At 32.4% G+C, this 20,721-nt stretch overlaps 1 protein-coding gene and 1 pseudogene across 44 annotated transcripts in view; both read left to right on the forward strand.

Moving 5' to 3' along the window:
* Positions 1–20,721, forward strand: part of NRXN1 (neurexin 1) — a 1,454,617-nt gene that overhangs the window by 186,024 nt on the left and 1,247,872 nt on the right. The gene's annotated exons all lie outside the window — the stretch shown is intronic.
* Positions 18,342–20,721, forward strand: part of LOC103092009 (obg-like ATPase 1) — a 92,272-nt pseudogene continuing 89,892 nt past the window's right edge.

A 20,721-nucleotide genomic window follows, 5' to 3' on the forward strand; every position in this document is an offset into this window, starting at 1 on the left:
AAAAAAAGAAATTTTAGCCAATGTAGGCATTTTCTTTGATGCCATTATAATCACATAGCATTTTAACTAGTCAACTCTAATTTAAGCATAGACATAAAAACTAACACATATTATTAGCATGGCCCCTCTAGCCATATTCATCATTGTGTATTACTTGGTGATTTATACAAGACAATCTGTTTCATAGTATGTGAAAGAAATGGGCAATAAGAAGAAAACACACTCTACCTCTTATTAAAGAGCAAACACCCTTTAATTTCAGTTATCAGTGTTAACAACCCCCATCCACAGACTATGTGGTGTTATGTCAAGAGTAATACTAGAGTCAAATGTCCTGAGTTCAAATGGCAGACTGATATTTAATACTTATGAGTCTTTGGAAATCCATATCACCTTTCTTGACCTTTGATTCCTTTATAAAAAAAACAATTCCAGAACTGCACTAGATGATATTTAAAGTATTTTCCAATTATTTTCCAATTTTAAAGCCAAGAAAGCTATATGGGTATATGATGGATTTAAGTACATGTCCTTTGTTTCTCCATTGCATGATGTTTTATTTTTTCACTTTACTAACAATTATATTTTAATGTTAGGCAAACTCTCTCATATTGTGCCAGCCCTTGTTAAATCCAATGAGACAAAACAAACTATGAAATGTTGTCTTTTCTGCTTTCTAAAATCACTCTGCCACCAGATTCTTTTTCAGAGCTTCCATAGAATAGCCCCAAATGGGTCACAAATATTAGCACTTCTTTCTTAATCTCTTTAATCATTGTGCTAATTAACGTGTTCATGGAGAAAGAAGGTTCATTAAAAATCAGTAGGCATAAAACTGAACGGAGCTTTCTGCACCCTTTCTGTAGCAAAAATACATTCTTAAAATCTCAAAGATTTTGTTTTATTGTTCTCTATTTCATCAACATTACTTTCAACTACAGTTGATACATAAACTGGGTGAAGGGCATTATCTGGCATCCTACTGATGTTACAAAAGAATTCTAAGATCATATTTTATGCTTTAGAGAGAGATACAAATCACCTTCTCTCCAACACACATATACAACAATTTACTCTCCAATTTTTTGGAGAGCCAGTTAGTTTTCTCAGTTGATAGAGCTTGAAACAAGAGTTAGCAAGACCTGAGTACAAATCTGGTCCCCACACTCTTGGCAAGTCACTCAACAGTTTCCTTATCTATAAAAATGAGGATAATAACACCTACATCCCAGAATTGTGAGGATCAAATAAGATATTTGCAATGTTTCCAAATTTTAACATTGCAAATATAAGATATTAACCAATCAATATTAATAATCAGTTAATATTAAGGCCTACTCTGTGCTAGGCACTGTGGTAAATGGTGAGATTACAAAAAGAGACAAAAAATCAAATACTTGCCTCGAAGGAGCTCACAATTTATTGGAGGAAAAAAATATGAATACAAATATGTATAGTATGAATAGGAAATAATAGGAAACACTAGAATTAAGAGGATTTGGGGAAGGCTTCCAGTAAAAAATGAGATTTTTTTAGTTGGAATTTAAGGAAACCCAGGTCAATATTTATAAAATCATGATTTTACATGTAAAGTGAGAATACATCTCATAGATAACAATTTCTATTGAAGGCTGATTGGTAGATGCACTAATGCCAAATCTTTACTTCTTCCAACAGATTTATACTGGAAACTTAATTTCAGAAAAAAATGCTCAAGTATAATGCAGAAATCTTATGGGGGTTGTTATATTGGAACAGTAAAACTCTCCCTAAATTCCAGACAATCACAGAGTGAACTTTCCATCACAGATTCATTAATAGTTTGTATATTAACCTGTATGTTCATGAGGTAGAATTTATTTTGCATATTCACCACGATTTGAACACTTTGAGACAAACTTAAAGGCAACACTTTGCACTCATTCCTATCTCTATTTCCCTTTTCTTTCTGCTGATTCATTATCCACTGTAGTCCAAACGTAGAGCACAGAATACATTTATTTTAATGCATCTGTTTTTCTGAAGAAAATGTGGAAAATCTACTTGGCATTAATGGCATTTATATGAAACTACAGTGGCTAAAATCTCATCTTCTTTCCCCAGAAGATTTAAATGCTGTTTCTAGGTATTGCAAGTGCAATTATTTGTCTCTAAGAATTCCTAACTCAAATTCTCTGGCTTGTATTAATGAATAATGTCTATTATGATTTAGACACTAGAATATTCTAAAATTTAATATTATATCATTGGTCTCCCATATTTACCAAAAGTCACCCAACAGTTCATTGGGCTTAAGTCCTTTTATTATATCTATAATTGTCTTATGAATAAAAGATTATTCTCTTAAATTTGATTCTAGCAATATGATGTGAATAAAACTTCCTAGTAATGGGCCTGGAGTTGCTGTGTTCTCTTCATACTATCTCACCTTGTTCTTCTTCTGTTATTAGGAATTTATAAGGTGGGTTGTCCGAGGTGGGAGTGTATTTGGTCACCTAAGGAACAGATAAAAACTAATTAGCTGACATGTAGAACAAATCTATGATTTTGACACCAACAATATATGTTTTGAACATTTGGAGCTAATGACCATTATTACTAAAACTCTACACTGTTGTTTTTCCACTTTGTTTTTGAATATTTTTTAACCTTGGGTACTTAGAGATGTTAATTCATTCACTTATCCCCATTTGTTGACTTTGTAGAGGACTACCTATGTATAATATACAAGTGTGTGTTTCTGTGAATATACTATATATGTATGCAGGACATAATGTTAGGTGCTAACGTATCAATATACATGTAGATACTATCAGTCTTTTTTTCAAAGAAATTAATAGGTTAGTTGGTTCAAAATAGATATTAATGTTAAATTACCCTGGCTTCCCTGGTTTCTTTCAAGTCCAAACTCTAATCCCTCTTTCTACCCAAAGCCTTTCCCTATTCCCTCTTAGTTCTAGTGTTATCAATATGTTGATTATTTCCTATTTATCCTTCATATAGCTTATTTTTCCAGAATTATTTGTTTCCTATCTCCCCAAGTATACTATGATCACTTTGAGGGTAGTATCTGTCTTTGACATTGTTACCCCAGCATTTAAGGATTGCTGACTAACTGATAACTGTGCACTAACATGAGCACAGTCAAGAAATGCTCTATGAAATTCAGATGAAAGGAGATCACATAAACTGGAACCACTAAGAATAACCTTGTGGAGGAAAGGGGGAGTTTGAAGAATGGATAGATTTTGAAAAAGGAAGTGAGATAGTTAAATGGTCTAAGAGAGGGCTCAAATTTTGGAAGGAGACTAAAAAAAAACATACTGTCAAAGCTAGAAGGGACACTAGAAGTAATATAGTCCATTTCCTTTGTTCTACTAATGGAGAAACTGAAATTCAGAGAGGTTAGGAGTCAGTGGCCAATGTCCCTGCTTCTGCTAACTCCCACTGCAGTGCAATGCAATCAAGAATTTGGTAACGGAAATGAGTATACTTTTCTAGCTTGAATTTATAGACTGGGAGATATTGTGGGACACATTTATGGAGGAACTTTATTTTATTCAAGGAGTCAAGACTTTAACCAGATAGAACCAGAGATGCACAAGGACAGATAGTTAGATGTTGAAACTGAAAGAATTGTAGATTAGGGAGATCACACTCACTGCTTTTTCCTCCCTGGAAAGAATGTACTCTTTTTGCCAATATGAAAGAATTAATTTTTTTTTGTATCTCTAATGATCAGCATAGTGACTTGAATATAGCAGGCCTTTCATAAGTGTTTGCTGAACTTAATTGACTTCAGTGAAGGAGAAAGTGAGTTCATCACTGACTGAAGAATTGTGGAACTAATAGAGAATCAAGGAGAGTTTGAAATAAGTGTTTATAGAGCAAGTATTGGGAAATTACCAAGAGATAAACAGAGTTATGTACAGGATGATTGGGAGTTTGTCTTGGGTTGCTGCAAATTAGAGAATATTGGAAATCCTGAACTTTTGACATAAATAGAAACAAGTGAGATTAGTACTTAGGTAACAAAAATAATTAATTAAAATAGAAAACTACCAGATGGATTTCTTCTCCAGCAACTGTCTTAGACTAGTCTAAATCTTACATTTCACTTTCCATCAATTCATAAAGGTGTTCTTGTTATTTTTATGACAATATTCCATTACAATCTTACACCACAACTTGTTTAGCCATTGCCCAATTGATGGATTTTCCCTCAATTACCAATTCTTTGATACCACAAAAAAAAGCTGCTATAAAAATTTTTATATATGTGTCCTTTTCCCTTTTACATGATCTGTTTAGAATACAGAGGCAGTGAGATTCTAAAAATGCTGTTGCATTTAAGCTATTATCTACTAGCCTAGTCAGTTAATTCAAACATATTTCTAATGAAGTCAGTGTTGTCATTTAGATCCATTCTGGAATTATAATTTTTCCTACAAAATTAATTTTAGCTCTTTTACATGACCCAGAAAGCAGCAATCCTTATAGATTATGCACACACATGAGAGTGTGTGTATGTGTGTGTGTGTATGTGTGTGTGTGAGTGATATATACAATTATATTTTGTAAATATTCTTCTGTGCATACGCAAGATGACCATAATACTTTTGTTTCCCAGATGAGGTAGTTAAGAAAAGTATAATTTAGTTAGACATTTTGTATAATAAATGCAATTTGGAGGCTATGTATCTTTATAAAATTGTATTCATGTTTGTTACATTAAAATTAATTTTAATTAACTGATTAACTCCATCCCCTTCCCTATTAGAGAGGGCATCATTTGACAAAAAATATATGTATATATTAAACTATTTCTATTTTTCAGTTTTTTCTTTGGAGTTGGATTTACACAAATCATTCTAAAGCATTATTTCCATTGTGTATATATTGTTCTTTGGTTCTATTCATTTTACTTTCATAATTTCACATAGGTCTTTCCATGTTTTTCCAAAATTAAACTGTTCGTCATTTCTTACAGTACAGTAGTATTCCATCACAATCATATATCATAACTTCTTTAGCCATTCTGTAATTGATAGACATCTCTTTGATTTCCAGTTCTTTGAATGACTATTATAAATCATAAAGTCTCCTTTTAAAAAAAACCAGTGTTCCATCTCAGAAATTACTACAATTAGGGTATTGGACAGACCCATATCTGATGAATTAAACAATATTTCATACCAGAATTATAAACTATATAAAATATGATCTAATTTAGTTTGACTTTTGATACCAGATTTGTAGCTTATATAAAATATATTGTTTTAGTTTGACTTTTGTTTGATGGACCAAATATTCCCCAATATATTTTAACTGTGGAGTTGTAAAGTCATTGTGGTGGTGCCCAATACCCTTATAGTGTACTGACCATCTTTGCAACCTGAGATCATCCTAAACTTCAGATGGTTTATCAATTATAACCATTAGGGGAAAGAAACTATGACACTGAATTCAGAAAGCCTGAATTGTTTTGTTCCCACATGGGAACAAAAATCGATTCACACATGGTTCTACACACAGATGTGCATGCATGCACACACACATACACACACAGGATCACAGTTGTTTAGAAAGATAAATGATGGTGGAAGGATTCAGTTTTAGTTTATAAATGGAAGCTCATAAGAAAAAATCATCATTTTTAGTCAATCATTAATTCAGTTAATGGCCATTTAATTTCCATGATAAAGTCCAATTTTTAGCTTTTGGAAATCTTTGATAGCAAATATTTCACTCTTAAAATATTAATAAATTTATATAAAAGTTTCAGAATTCTTGATCAAGTCTATATTTTGCGTATACCTGTCATTTTAACAGTATAAAATTCTTGAGGGAGAAACTCCATCCAATTATACAAATCAATTCACATTCTGAACTGTTCTTTAGAGACCTGGATTTGGTGTGGGTAGGGTGAGAAAGTATTCTAAAGGGTTGACTTCCCTGTAGTCATATAGCTAGTAAATGTCAAAAGATATTAGAACTCATATATTCCTGACTTCAAGATTACCCCTCTATTTTCTCCAAAAAATTTATATATAATGTACATGTATAAATTTGCATTTATGTATATATCTCTAAATAGATATATAACCACTTAACTGTATATGGCTGTTTTTATATGTACATATGTAGGCATGCATACATGCATATATATATACATATCTATATACCTATCCATCTATATATTTATCTACCTCTCTATGTACATATAACCTGAAAAAAACATAGTTCCATTTCTGTACAGAGCTTATGCCATTGTGGCCTTTGTAATAGATGTAATATTACTGTGCTTGATGAGTAGCTCAGTAATTATGAAGCCTTGCATCAATATTGCTTAAATGAGTATTGATTTCAGCTTGCCACTTTTCTATTCCTTGTAGTTCTGAAGCAGCATAATAGATGATAGCCTTTACACTATTTTCATCACATTACAGTCCCCCCTACCTACTTTTGAGTTTGCTAATGAGAGATGGCTTTATCGATTTTTTAATAAATCACTAAAATTTGTCTCAGAACAATCACTACTGACTTGAAAATCATCTCTGGTTCAAAATTTTGACCTTAGAGGGGCCAAAATTTTTCATGGTATATTTGTTGCTCTATTAAAATAGAATTAAAGGATCTTAAAGTGTAGGGAGTAGTGCAAGCAAAGAGCACTGTATTTTCAGGCAGAGGACCAATATGTTCAGTATAAAGAGACTTTAATTTCAAAACCAGAGATATAGGTTTTGAATGCCAGTCCTTACGCTGATCCTTGAATAATCCTTGAGCCTTGATTTTCTCATATGTTAAACAAGAGAGGTGGACTAGATGACCTCTAAAGTCAATTCCAGCACTGAATCTTTGAAACCCTATTGTTACCTGGATTTGAATCACAGGTGCCTTTCCTTTTGCATGATAATTGAACATTATTTCATGTGTTCTCTCTTCCAATTCAAATCTGAACTCTTTAAAAGAAACAGCTGTCATCTTTTCTATTTATACTATGTGTTTAACACATAGTAAGGGCTTAATTATTTTTCATTCATTCACCTATTCATTTCATTGTGTTATTTAGGAGGTTGCAGTCCCTTAGGGCTTCAGTTTCCTCATGTCTAAAACAAGATGAGTTTAGACTAGTAATGATGTCTATATGGCCTTCTCACTCTAGATATCATGCACTTAAAAAAGGTATCCAGCCCCTCCTTCTCTTCCTTTTGTCTTTTCCTCCTCCTTCTTACTGACTTCAAGTCGCTGTCATTCTATTTCATTCTGTTTTCTCTTCTCTCTCTTCCTACCTTTCTCCATACCTCCTCTCCCTTCTCCTCTCTCTAGTCTTGCCTCAATTCTTTCTTTACTCCCTCCTTTCCTCATCTCTCTCTCCCTTCTTTGTCTTATTCTGCTTCTCTCCTACCATGCAAAAGAATTAAGAAAGCAACAAAAAATGGCAATCTTATTGTTTGTAATTAGCTTTAGTGCAATTTTCAATTGAAAATAAAATTTCACTCAGGCTTTCTAAATCACTGACATTCATGCAGTCTCATTTCAGAGCCATTGAAATGCCCAGGGAGTTAGAGAAGCAAAGGTGAACTCACTTTTTCATACGGATTTTTGTTGTTAATTGTCAAGTAGAAAACACTGAAATTGTTACCTGACATTACTGCTTGGTCTGTACCTGAAATTGTTTTGAAATAATACATTAGGACTAGCATCATCTGATGATATTGACTAACAAACTTTTGTTTTTCTAAGACCTACTACAAAATGAATAATTGTATCCCATTGAAATGCTTCCATTAAATTGAGAAAACCATATCCAATTATGAAATTCCACTTGGCTTTTTAAAGAATACATGACATTTCTAATAGTCTTGGTAGATCTTGTGTTTGTGAAACAACTCTCTGGAAGAAGGCAAATACATCCTATAGAAGAGAGTTGATAAAGTGCCTTGCATGCATGGATACCCAATAAATAATACTATTTTAAATATAATGTGGTCTTACTGTTAGGGTCAAACTGGTAAACTCAGATCACCACCTAAGGGATAATAGAATTTATTACAATCATGTTGATCTTTCTAAATGTCCAAAATAAATAACAAAGTACTTTCAAATATCAACTTTTATATAAAGTGAAACATTATTATAATTATATACTGTTAAATTAAAGACTGACATATTATTAATGTTCAGACTTTTAGAATAAGTTGATATTTTATTGTTTGAGTTCATCTGCTATGAGCAAAACTATACCTTCCCTTTCCTAACATAGGATGTAGAGTAAAAAAAAATGATCATATGAATACTGAAACATTTTGATACCACCATTTTGAAAACTGAAAAATTACATTTACAGCGTATTTGATTAAAAGTTAGTGTCCATAAATGTTTATAGAAATGTATTACTTCAAAGTAACTCAGTAAAATATAGAAAGATCATTTAAGAAATCCAATGCAAATTTATTTGAACTAATTAATGTTAAAATATAATGATAGATCTTTAGTTTCTCTTTTCTCCAAGTTTATATATATGGATATCTTAGTATAATATGTTAAATTTTATATAATGGTTTTATTAATATTCATGAAATTATAGTTCTTTGAAGTGGCATTATTTTTAAAACCTAAATGGTGATCAAAGGGTCAAAAAATAAAAGAATTGAATGGATAAAAATGTAAAGCTATCATTCCATTTATAGTTTAGACATTATTTTAAAAGGCTGAAAAGATCTTTGAGTTGTTTAAATAATGTCAGTTTATTTTTTCTGAATAACATGTATAGATCTGTGTAAAATGGTTTTGATTGTTTAAGACCTGTATTTGTATTTTTCATAAAATCATAGAATGGTAAAGTCAAATGAGCTCCTTAAATTCTATTTAGCTTCAGATCTTTATTTTAGCAAAAATGAATCTAAGCTTAAGAAATATGAAGTCACTTGTTTAAGGCCAGCAAACAAAGTGTCAGAGCCAGGAATAGAACAGGTCTCTTGGGTCCCCGAACCAGCATTTTTCTACTCTAACAGCCTGCCTATTTGAAGAAAAATGATAGAACCACATATTCTGTCTTTCATTTGTTTGGATTAAAGCTTTTTTATTTTGTTTAAGTGACTGAAACATTAAAGCCTCTTAGCTGAATGGATCAATAAGCCAACTAACCTTTATTAAATACCTACTCGGTGCCAAGCATGGTGTCAAGCCATGGGGATAAAAAGAAAGACAAAATTCAATCCTTATTCCCAAGGAGTTCAGAGTCTAATTAAGGAGACAACATGCAATAAGATAATTATAAACAAGCCATATGCAAGCTAAATTGGAGATAATCCCAGAAAGAAAGCACTAAGATTATGGAGATACTGGGAAAGTCTTGTAGAAGGTGAAACTGACTGAGATTTAAAAGAAGACAGAGAAGCTAAGAGGCAGAGATGAAAAATGAATAGTATTTTAGTCACAGGGACAATCAGAGACAGGACTCAGAGTGGAGAGAAAATGACATATATGAGGAGTAGCAATTGGGTCATTACTGTAATCTTAAAGAAATGGTCAGTGAATATATAGAAATGAAAATGATAACATTAAAGAGCCAGCATAACAATCAAAACTGGATGACTAACTAGACAAACCTTATTTCCATCTAGAACAGTTATTAGATATTAGGAATGGTGAAAGTTATAAATATCATCTAAGTATTTGATAAATTGTCATCATTTTCTTTTTTAAACCTTTACCTTTTGTCTAAATTGATAGTAAATATTGATTCTAGTGTAAAAGAGTAAGTAATAAGAGCTAAGCAATTGTGGTTAAGTGACTTGGCCAGGGTTCCACAGCTAAGAAGAGTCTGAGACCATATTTGAACCCAGACCCTCCTGACTCTAAGCCTGGTTATGTACCCACTGTGCTATCTAGATGCCCCTATTTCATAGTTTGCTAATGAAAATTTTGAAAAGATATAGATTAGATGTTATAATAATAGGTGGATTAAGAATTTGTAGAGTGGATGGATTTAAATAATAGTTGTGGGTAGAACAGTGTTAGCTTGGCAGAGAGTCTCTGCTAAAATGCTTTTCTCTGTACTGAGTAATATTTGTTTTTTATCAATAACTTCCACAAGGAAAAGATGACACTCATATTATTTGCAGGTAAAATATTAGAGGAGAATGACCAAACATACATAAGGATAGTCAAGGACAAAAAAAGTTTTAAAGTCTAGAATAGTGGTATCAAACATAAATAGAATTGGGTACCACTAAATCATACATAAGGGTACCCTGTGAACCACTTAATGATTTAGAAAATCATATATTAACATTATCTATGTCCTATTACATTTTAATTCATTTTATTAAATATTTCCTTATAATATTTTAATCTGTTTCAAGTACATTCAGTTTTGCAGGCTGCCTACCCATTTTGGTATGTATTTTAAACTTCTGGGTCAGAATATTGGTCTGGTCTTAATGCAATAAAATAAAATTTAATAGGGATAAATGTATATTCTTAACTTCAGTCTCAAAAAATCAGCTTCATTGGTTTATGGCGATGGTGGCATAGATGGCATATTGTTTCATTTTTTATTTGAAAAAAATCTTGAGGTTTTTGTGGATTGACATTTGATATGAGCCAGCAATTTTAAAAGACAGCCCAAGGAGCTCAAATAATCCTGATCTACATTGAGGCACAGTTTTCATGAAGAAATAGGTGATACTTCCTCTATATTTTTTTCTGGTCATATCACATCTTGAGTTTTGTGTATAGTTGTAGGCAGTTCCACTAGAGCATGTGCAGAGGAGGAAAATTAGGATGGTGAAGTCTTGAATACATACTATATAACAGTGATGGTGAACCTATGCCATGCATGCCAAAGATGGCATGAAGAGCACTCTCTGTGGTCACTCAGTCACCCTCCCTTCCCATTCCCTACCCCCAGAGTTCTTTTCTAGAAAGGCAGAGGGACTTAGGCAGAACTTTGCCCCTCCCCCTCTCCACCATGCCTGATGACATTTTTTCACATCATCTTCCCCTCTGCCCAGCAGCCCAATGGGAGAGAACAGGAGATAAGGTTGGTGGCTCCTAGATGGCAGAGCTGGGGGGGAGAAGAGAACTCAAGCCACTCCCCTCCCTATTTCTATACTCACTGAGATTCCTCACTTCATTTGCCCCTCCATCCTGCAACCTAATGGGACCGCTTTCTCCCTCCCCTGTGTGGGGTAAGAGACGGACAGGGTATACCCAGCATGTTGGGAGGGGAGGGACACAGCTCTATATCTCTGGGGAAGGGTGGGCATGGGACTTGGTCTGGGAGAGGTGGAGTGGGTTGGCATCTGGCACTCCATCTTTAAAAGGTATACTACCACTGCTATATAAAGATAAGATAAAGGAACAGAAAATAAGAAAATTGAGGGAGTCTAATAGATCATAAGAGTTGACTTCAAGGATTAGAAGAGAAACCATTTGGAAGATGGACTAGAATTGTTTCCTTTGGCCCTAATTAAGAGGCAGGAAACAGAAAGAATAAATAGACCATCTGAAGATTTTTTAAAATTCTGACATAAAAAGGACAATGGACATTTTGAAACTGATCAGTTCCCTCATTACTTGTCTTTAAGTAGAAGCTGAAAGATTACTTATCAGGAAGATTATAATTGAGATCACTTTGCTTGTATTATTTGGACTAAAGGGTTAATGAGATTTATTCCATTAGGAACAAATCAGATTTTGAGCCTTGAAAAACAATTCCAGAATAGTGGTAGAAAAAGAAATAAATTGATGGATTTGATTTTGGTGATGGGAACGTGATTTATTTAAATGATGTGATTTCATATTAAATAAATGTACTTAAAAGACCTTTATAACTCTGATTAATGTAATTAAATATGATGGTGCACAATGTTTTCATCTGTTTAGAAAAAGAGTAAGGAGTGAATTAGATGGATTCTGAGTTGTCAAAGAAAAATATAATACTCTGTATTTTGTGCACGTCAGCCGGAAATAATTTTACTAACTGAAATATTTACCTAGATACTTCAAAAGAATAATTTCCTAAATCATTCTATCCATTAAAAATGGGTATAGGTGATAATTGAAATCAACTTAAGATATTTCTTTGCAAAGTGATTACTCTTTTAAACAATTTACTTTAGAGCCCCTTCTTGACCTTTGACAAAATTTTCTAATCAAAAGGGATTAGATTTTTAGAAGAAAGACAAGGAGAAAGAATTTGGGGGAGGACATGGTTTCCTTTAAGTTTAATTAAATGCCACATATATATACATATATATACATATCTACATGTATATGTACACATTTTCCTTCATTCAGATAAGCCTGAAAACATTTTATACCATAGGAAATATATATATATATGTATATAATTTTTCCTTAAGAAAACAGAGAAGTTAATATGCTTCCAGAGAGGTTGCTTGCTTCCAAATCTAAATCTTTTGATCTTATGAAGTTGCAGCTAAGTTGCCCTCAATTTCCATAATGAATATATTTGACTAGTGGCTACAATTTTCTAAAGATTCTGTAAATCAGGTTCAGAGGCATCCTAGGATAGTAGATAGAAGGCCAACTTTGGAGTCAGAAAGACTTGGCTTAGAGTCTTGAATTTGACACATGCTTTCAAGTTAAGCTAGGACAAGTCAGAGTCTCAGACAATTATCTAAGACTAAATCACAGACAAGTTTCCAGTCTTCATCAGAGAAGGGATTTTATACAATGATACAGATATATTGTTATATCTATTTCAAAAAAATTACATGTAAATATTTATATAATCTTCATAAAAATAAAAATCTGGATATTTCTATAGCTATATACATACATATGTGGACTTATGTGGAGTATATATTGATATCACTCTAGCTATAGATAAGTAAATACAGTACCTACTTAAGATTTTCTTATTGATTTGATTTTAATTTTTAGATGAAAACATTAACTTGGAATTGCCAAATTGATACCGCCATTAGATCTATTATGATTATTATGAAATATTTTCTATCATCATTTTGTTGTGATTGAACAAATGGAATAATATTTTCAATGCACTTGTCAAGTGCTAAGCACTGTGCTAAGTTCTGAGGATAAAAAAGTAAAGATAGACTATTCTCTCAAGGTGTTTACATTCTAATAGGGGGAGGAACACATAGTGGAGCAATGGCCAGTGAGAGATATTGATGTAAAGAATTATATCCCTAGTAAAGAGTCCACAGAACAAAGATAACTTCATTCCTTTCAGGAACATCATGGCAGAGTTAAGGCAATTGGGATTTCAAAACTGGATTATAGTGGGGTATAGAGTGTAAAAGTGTATAAGGAGAGGTGTTGACCAAGAGTTTTTGGAAGAGGAACATAGAGAATGAAATGGACCATTAGAGCAGAGCCCCAATTCTTCCAGGACATGGGCCCTCTGTTGGTAGGTAGGTGGTCATTGAGGAAGTTGTGATGGCCAATGAGAAATGACCATCTCATTAGAATAATGGGGACAAAAGCAAAATTGTAAAGAGTAAGTTAACCTCATTTTACTTATCTGTAAAACAAAAGTATTCTAAAGTATTATCTCTAAATACTATGACAACCCTAAATAATTATCTGCAGTTTGTTTCTACTTTAAAAGTTATAGAAGAAGGAAACCATGAAGCTGTTTTGTTGTGGTTTTCCACTCCTTTTACAATTTCTTTTTAGTGAGGGAGGAAGGCGGGGGTGGGGGGGGTGCAGATCTGTGATTTGTGCTTACTCTACAAATGCAGATGATAAGAGGTTAAGTGGCTTGGTTTATTATAACCAAATATATTTAAATGGCAGAGATTTCTCTTCTTAACTGTCTCAGTCATAAAACAATAAAAGCACTTGGAAGCAATCCCATGCAACAAATTCAACAGGTTGTTATCCATTTCATCAGGGCAAAAGAAGTCATTTCTTAATCAGAGACAATATGTAAGTAATGATTTGTGTTAATTATCATACTAAAAGTAAACCAGTTAAGCTGCAGAATTATAGAACAGTATCTCTATTGTTCTGTTTTGAGGGATTTTCAAAAAAATTGATATTACTTAGATTACAATATTATGGCAATTATGAATTCACTGTTGTCAAAACTGTTAGTTTGATGGAAATAGTATTATGGGCACACTGCTTTTCTTGTAAGCTAATGAATTGAAACTATTGTGGAAAAAACTTCTGCAATAAATATAGCATAAAATTTGATCAGGACTACTGTTGACACCTAGCTTCACAGATCTTTTTATATTTTTTCTGTAAAATATTTCTTCTACACTTTTTTACCTTCTGTCAACATACTCTCACTATTAATAGGGCTGTCAGGAGCCCTTCTTCAGAGATAAATAATCTAATGCTTACTTCATAACCTTCCTGCTCCCTTGCATTAATGACTACTGTGTATATTTTTGGCCTTGTCTCTTATCTCAATCATAAACTGTAAGACTAAGGGCCAAATAGGAATACCTTAACCTTAATTTTGAGAGGACACAGAAAAGTCAATAATGTCCAGTTGAAAAGTACAAAAACTCCTTATCAGAATAAATATCTAATAATTTAATTAATCTTATACTAAATAGTTTTGAAAACAAAAACTAAAATTTAAAAATTGTTAGCATATTTCCCAAACAATATTAAATCTTGTAAGAAATAAGCTATGATTCCTCTTTTCTCAGTATTGTGACATCTGGCATTTTTTTTTTGAAAGAGGAATACCCCTTAATTTCCTCACTATTAAAATATTTATAAATCAGCAAGATTATTTAATGAAAGACATTTTTTTTTAAAACCCTTACCTTCCGTCTTGGAGTCAATACTGTGTATTGGCTCCAAGGCAGAAGAGTGGTAAGGGCTAGGCAATGGGGGTCAAGTGACTTGCCCAGGGTCACACAGCTAGGAAGTGGCTGAGGCCAGATTTGAACCTAGGACCTCCCGTCTATAGGCCTGGCTCTTAATCCACTGAGCTACCCAGCTGCCCCCAATGAAAGACATTTTAAAAGACTACTGTAATACAATTTAGCAGTCTAGGAAATTAAATCTATTGTTGGTGATGTATTGTTTGTTGGGGGAAATCTAGATACTCCTTATATGATCTAAATTAGCTGGGAGCAATAACTTGTCATTGAACTTAATTATAGTTATTCATCAGATATATGTAGATCTAATCATCAAAATATGAATGAAACAAGTTTTTCAGGGAAGATTCTTTATTACTTAGATGCAGTATTTTAAGTTTCCTTTTATTGCTTTTGACAATAAAAATAGATTTTGACAGGTGACCATCAATATTGGCTAGTCTGATAATAGTCATTAATATAATCCCCAAAAAATATTGTTGGCTCATTTTCCACAACTAAAAAACAAAACAAAAATAAATCAAATACAATGATTTCTAAATTTCTGAGTGTTGTCGTTCTTTTTCTGAAACATCTTTTATTAATATATTTTCTTATATCTTCATAGTTTTCCTAGAAAATACTTTTCCTCACCTTCCCACAGAGACATCTAATAATACATTTTAAAGGGAGAAAAATTATCACACCTAATTGATACATTGTAAAAGTCTAAAAGCAATGTTAACATCTATCTATCTCACACTTTCATGAAACATCTGGTTGAGTTGTCATTTCAAATCTCCTCAATAGAGTCCTCTTTGATGGTTTTGTTATATATATATGTATATATACATATATGATAGATAGACAAACATACAGACACACAGACACACAGACACACAGACAGACAGACAGATAGATAGATAGATAGATAGATAGATAGATAGATAGATAGATAGATAGATGTGCAATTCTTTCTATTTGCATTGTAATTACTATGTATTTGATTTCTTGGCTTTGCATACTTCATTCCATATCAGTTCATATAGTCCTTTCTAGATATTTGGTCATTTATGTTCTATTTTGTTAGCATATAGCCGTACATAGTATTTTTATTATTCCTGTTTATTCTAGTCTTGCAATGATTTCAACTTGCTTGTTTGCTTTTTATTGATTTGATTTTCTAGTCTTTTCTTTTTATTCAGATTGTCTATAGATTATCAACTTTAGTCATTTTAAAGAATTTTCAGTTCTATTTATAATTTCTGTGTTTTTGTCTGCAAGTTAACTATATCCTATTTATTTTTAAGTATTTCCTCTTTTGTGCTTACATTATTGACTTTCTAATTTTTGTATTCATATTCAATCATTAAACTTCGCTTTCTCTATTTTGTTAAAGCATGTTTATAAGAATATGATTTTCACTTGAGAAAAAGTTATCTGCAAACCAGAAATTTTGCTATGTTGTTTTGTCATTCTATTGTTCTTATATCATAGTGTTAGGGGCACAGTTCCCCCATGATTTGGAAAATCTTTCTAAAATTCTTTTGGTTCTCCCTTTCTGCCAGAGAAGAATTTTGAGTATTTTTAATTTTTCTTATATGGAGTGTTTGCATAATCCAATTCTAAATTTTAGGTTTAGTATGCATTTATGAGTTTCTAAAGTTTGTTTGTGTTGACTCTGCATATGATCTGCAGCATCTGCAAAACTCCCAAAACATTCCCATTTAATATCTTATGCCAATCTGTGATATATCAAAAACACATTGGGGAAAGTTGCAATGTGAAAGGAAAAACTGTATTTTTTTGATGTATTCTTTGACTTTTTCATTATTTATAATTTCATTCCCAAATCTCCACTTGTGTATTTTTTTGGTTTGTGGTTCCCTGAAACAATTACTATTATTGCATTCTAGTTAGTAAAGTATCAATTATCTATTTTTGCCCTTTTATATTTGTTTGTAATATCTCTATTCCACAGCACATGGTACATTTTTTGTAAAAATTCCATATGGAATTGAGAAATACGTATATTATTTTACTGTCAAATTTAGAATCATAATTCTTTTCAACATAATGTACTTTCTTCATTTATCCATTTGTGAATGTTTGTTTTTTTCATAAAACATGATTTGCAACTCTTGCTTTTTTGTATTCATTTAATATATGTTTTTCCTCCCCCTCAGTCTTATTTGGTCTGTCTTTGTCTTATAGATGTGTTTCTTGTAAATAAGAAATTGTAAGTTATCACTTTCTCATCTGATCTGTCAATTATTTGCATTTTGGGGGTCATTTAATCCATTAACTTTTAAAATTATGAGAACTGAGTTCATATTTTCCTCATTGTTTCCAATATTGTTTTTACTCATTTTGATTTTTTCCCTTTTCTTTAAGTATAGTGCTATATTCCTTCAGCTTAATCTTTAAAAGAAACTATACCCTTACCTTTTATGTTAGAATGGATACTAAGTATTGGTTCCAAGGCAGAAAAGTGTTAACAACTAGATAACTGGGGTTAAGTGACTGGCCAGTATTAATTCTAAAATGGAAGGTAATGGTTTTTAATTTTAAAAATTAAAATTAAGATTAAATAGAGTGGTAAGAGCTAGGCAATGGGAGTCATGTGGCTTCCCCAAAGTCTCATAGCTAGAAAATATCTGAGGGCAGATTTGAATTCAGGACCTCCTGTTTCAAGGCTTGTCACTCTATGCACTGAACCACTGAGCTTCCCCTAATATTATTTTTTATGTTTCCCTTCTTTGAAATTTGTTTTTATTTCTGTATATTTCTCTTATAAATCTAATTTTTAAAATTTTTCCTTAATATGACTTGGCATCACAGATTGTAGTTTTTATTATATTTACTCTTTTTGTTGTATAGCCATCAATTCTATTCTTGTAATTCTTATCTGACCCACTCAAGAATTATGTATTTTGGTGCCATATTCTCTTTACATTCCACAATGTCCTTTTCTCATATGTTCAATCATTTTCTTAGCAGTATTGATTCATAGATATCTGAATTTATTTCCTAACTTTCAAGGTCATTTTTACTTCCAGTATTATTCTCCCTTGTTTACTTATCTGCTTGTGTTTAAAGTCTTTGAATTTTATTTTTTCTCAGATCTTTGTTTCAGTGTTTTCCCCTCGTTCTCTCCTTCTGACTCCCTCCCCTCTGATTTTGGTTTCCTTATAAGTTGTATCTCAAAGTATCCGAGTCTCCTTATAGGCTGGACAATTCCTTGTTCACCGGACTAGGTCTTTGGCACAAGTGGGTTTTGATTTTAAATGGCCCCAGCTAGATGCTGTGTTCTTTGTCTCTGTGGAGTTCTGCACAGTCCATACCTAACTTTCCCCATATACACTCAAACATATACTTGGTGTCATTTTTTGCTCCCTCTTTTCCTCAGTTCTCTGATTTGATGATAGAAATTCAAATAGGTGTCATGCTGTTACTGCACTGTCATCTGCCCCAGTAGTGGAATATTAAAAAGTCAGAACTTTGCAGGATGATGCTATGGAGTTTTCTGCCCTGACACCTCCAGTACAGAAGTTTGCAGTGCTGGTGCTAGAGGGTTACAGCCTTCCACAGGCATTTGCTCCTGAAGAGTTGCTATTGTCTGGACCACTGGTTTTTTCGAGCTGTCTGAGAAAACTTCAACAGCTTGGAACCAGGGTCCACAAAGTACTGCAAAGAGGAAGGGGCTGTATTCTTGGCTTCATTTAATTAGTTTTTTATGTATTGTTTTGACTTTTTTCCCTTTATTCGTAGGTCTTAGAAGTAAACTGCTGTGTGCTCTCATAATTCTTTTAGGGCATTATCCTTTATAAGGCTACCAGGCTTTGTCTTGTAGTCTTGGCTCATGAGATAGGTCTTTGGGGCTCCTAATGCACTTTCGATTTCAGTAGTATGGGAAAAGGGGAGGAATACTGAGTGAGCATCATTTATACATATCCTGAACCATGGAAAAAGCTTCTTAGTGATAACACACATATTATTTTTTTAAAAACACAAATATTAGGAGATTTGTTTTGAAAAGCCTAAATTCGAGAATTTTATACCAGGAACTACTTCACAGAAACATCATTAGAAGGGCCTACTTAAATGAAGCCAAGAATACAGATCATTGAGAAAGAATTCATAGTTTCATAGCTAAACCATGGTTTCCTAAAATTATAGATACATAAATATATATCTGTATATCTGTCATAGAGTCATAGATCATTGAATAATAGCACTCAGATTTCTAGGTCATGTAAGCAACAAGATGGAGGATTAGAAATTTTCTCTGATCCCTACAACCTCTTTCTATTTATTTATCTATCTATCTATCTATCTATCTATCTATCTATCTATCTATCTATCTATCTATCTGTCATTTCTTGGGCCTATCATTATGCCAGAAGTTATAAAAGATAGAAACAAGTATATATTCATTCTGCCCATGGTCTTCCAAGACTAGATGACCACTTATCTTGTGCACTACAGTGTAAGTTCCATTTTTCAAGAAGAGTTTGGACTATATGGTTTTTGAAGATGCATGAAACTGTCTTTTTCTGATTCTAAAGAGTAGAAGTTTTGAAAGACATGATTCCTCCCTTCAAAAAACTTGTCATCTAATAAAAAGGATACCTATATATCTATATCAATATCTATATCTGTATATGTTTATTGGAAATAAATTTTCTGTTTTTCATTTCCCTTCTAATCTTGATTACATTGATTCATTTGTACTGAGACCTTAAAAATTATTATAGTCAAAATTACCTATTTTCCATTTCATAATGTTTGTTATGTATTGTTTTGACTTTTCCCCCTTTATTCATGTTTTAGAAGTAAACTATTGTGTGCTCTCTCTCATAATTCTTTTAGGGCATGATCTATTATTTCTAAATCATGTAACCATTTTGACTTTAATCTTGGTATACAGCATAAGGTGTTGGTCTATGCGTAGTTTTTTGCCATTTTTCCCAGTTTTCCTAGCAGTTTTTGTCGAATAGTGATTTTATCCAAAAAGCTTAGATCTTTGGTTTTGCCAAAAACTAGGTTACCATGGTCATTTACATAGGCATCTCGAGTACCTAATATGTTCCATTGATCCACTACTGTACTTCTTAGTCAGTTCCATATTGTTGCCTGTTTTCCCCTTTATAATACCATTTGAGATAGTACAGTACAGCTAAGCTAGTTTTCTCTCTATTTTTTTTATCCATACTCATGTTTAATATTGAAAGTGTCAGGACTTGAATTGTGCAATCCATTTTGAAGCACTAGATATCCATCTTCTTTAGACTTCAAGGTAACATATATGAATCACTTCTCCTAAGCCATCAAAAAGCGAATGTTTATTTTTAAGTTGTATATTCTGAAATCCTGGGCAGTTTTATGAAGGTAAGAAATTCAGCTATGCTATGTTGTACTATTTTTCTTATAAAAAGGTCCAAACTTGAACGTAGAAGCTGACTAATAGCAAAAGAAGGTGGTTTCCAGAATCTTCTTCAGATTCCCTCAATCTCTTGTTTTCCTGCTGCTTAAGCAGAATCATTAGTTTATAATTTCTAGGCAGTGGCCAGAGGTGTTTTGTAATTTGAATTTCTATTCCCTTTCTTTCCCCCTACTTCCCCTCCTTTTATTATTGTTTTATGTTTTTCCTTATATTTACAAATTTTGTCTCCCTAGACATAATTATTTTGTCTTTCTTTGCTAGTTCTCTATAAGCATTAGATAAATCCACACAAATGGAGATGTAAAAAATTCATGGCATCTATATCATGTGGTTCCACATTTATTAAGTCAATAAGTTATATTTGGTTATACCCTCAATAGTCCATTTAATAGGAAACATGAAAATAGTTACTAGTCTATTAAATAATCAAAGAAAAATCAAATAAAAAAA

Source organism: Monodelphis domestica, chromosome 1 (assembly GCF_027887165.1).
Source record: "Monodelphis domestica isolate mMonDom1 chromosome 1, mMonDom1.pri, whole genome shotgun sequence".
NCBI lineage: Eukaryota > Metazoa > Chordata > Mammalia > Didelphimorphia > Didelphidae > Monodelphis > Monodelphis domestica.